This window comes from Octopus bimaculoides, chromosome 10 (genome assembly GCF_001194135.2).
Source record: "Octopus bimaculoides isolate UCB-OBI-ISO-001 chromosome 10, ASM119413v2, whole genome shotgun sequence".
Lineage (NCBI taxonomy): Eukaryota > Metazoa > Mollusca > Cephalopoda > Octopoda > Octopodidae > Octopus > Octopus bimaculoides.
The window spans coordinates 70,910,693-70,912,528 of NC_068990.1; the positions used below are offsets into that span (position 1 = coordinate 70,910,693).

General features: G+C 26.0%; 1 protein-coding gene across 9 annotated transcripts in view; it reads right to left on the minus strand.

The window, feature by feature from the left end:
- Positions 1-1,836, minus strand: part of LOC106882425 (oxysterol-binding protein-related protein 6) — a 280,467-nt gene that overhangs the window by 219,019 nt on the left and 59,612 nt on the right. The window lies entirely within an intron of this gene.

The window sequence follows — 1,836 nt, forward strand, 5'->3', positions numbered from 1 at the left end:
TATATTGATATTTGCAAAACAATATATTTCTGAATGAATTATCAAAATAACAATTGTATATATGAAGATTCTTATATTTATAATTACAGTACTGCTCAAAAGAATTTCTGAAATAAAGATAATTTTTAAAAAGATGATTGGTAGTAAACAGTAGCAAAAGCTACAAAAATTCATTGAAATATTGTGACAGACACTACATTAATAATGAAAATTTATGGCACACAGAAAATATTAAAATCTAATTAAGTCAGCTACAGCAAGTTGTGCAACATTGGATACATTTTACTGCTTATGGAAGCAAATCTTTCCAATTTCACAAAGAATTACAGATAACAAAAACTAACACATGCATGTTAACTACCTACCTGATTAAAGTAGAGCACTTTACATTGATTACATTTAGGTTTTAATAACAACATATGGCTTGTAGTAAACAATATTACAAGAAACATCAATATGTTCCATAGATATATTTCTTACATAGCTATTTTTGACTAGAGAGTATAATTTTAAAACTTTGTTAAATATAATGTGTATGGAGGTGAGAGAAAAAAAGAAAGAGAGGAGAAAGAGTAAATTAATGAGAGCATGAGCGGCACAGAGAGTGACAGAATGGTTTTACTTCTTCAAATCACGGATACTATTGAATGAGTTACTTGTTTACAAGAGTTTCTTCAAAACTGCTGACATTGTACCAAACTAAAAAAAATGAGTCATCAATACACAACACTCAACTATTTAGAAAACCACAGAGAAATAAAGACAAATATCAAATGTAATAAATTAAGCAGAAAATTAACAATTATATAAAATTTTTCATTTTTATTTTCATAATGTTAGAAAAAATAACCAAAACTTTATGATATTCATTTGATATATTAGACAGTTATCCAAATAGATGTTAAGGATTATACTTTTGTTGAGTCATCAGGTTTCATGTTACAAGACTTCTAAATGAGGACTTCATATAATTGTTAATTTGTCTTTTATTTCTAACTTTTCACAACTGATATTTATCTCAACTGATCTAACTACAAAACACTGAATAGAATATAAAGCTTGTAGAGTGAGATTTCACTAATTTTATTTGAACACTGAAAACACAACACAAATTACAGAGATAAACTATTGCAGCTCAGTGAATCCTTAAAATGCTACCAAAATAGGCCATTTATGTGAAAATAATGATTATACACAAGCACAAACAAATACTACATATAGTATTTACATGATATACAGCTTAGTGAAAGGGAGGAATATTATTTACTTCGAATATTTACTTTGGATATTTTTTCATTATATTTCTGAAGGTTTACTGAGAAATTTGTGATTTTCTATATGAATTTACAAAATTACATTTTTCAGAGAATTTCTGAGTTTAAAATATGGAGAGAAAAATGATTAAATGGCAACAATATATGTTATCGAAATGTTTGCTTTCAGCTTTTATAATGAAGTGTCCATGAAAGATTTTTGATAATAATGTTGATTTTTTAAAAATAATGTTAATTTTTTTTGAAAATGAGAAGGTAAGACTAATGTTTGAATAAATGGAAAAGCTTCCATAATTATGGCTATGAGAAAGCTATATATCAGTTCTCAATAAAAGAAAATGATTTTATATATGGAGGCAGTTGCTTTATCACCACACTTTATAACTACCATCTTCTCAGACAGGAAAATAAATAAAAGTTTTTCAGTTTATATTGCTATTAACTGCAATTATTACAAACTAAAAAAAAAAAAATGCTGCAGCAATATTAGGAAAATAATTTGTCCCATAGTTAACAAAAGTTTAGCCTTCATTTCACAATTTATTGAAAAAAAAAAAAAAAA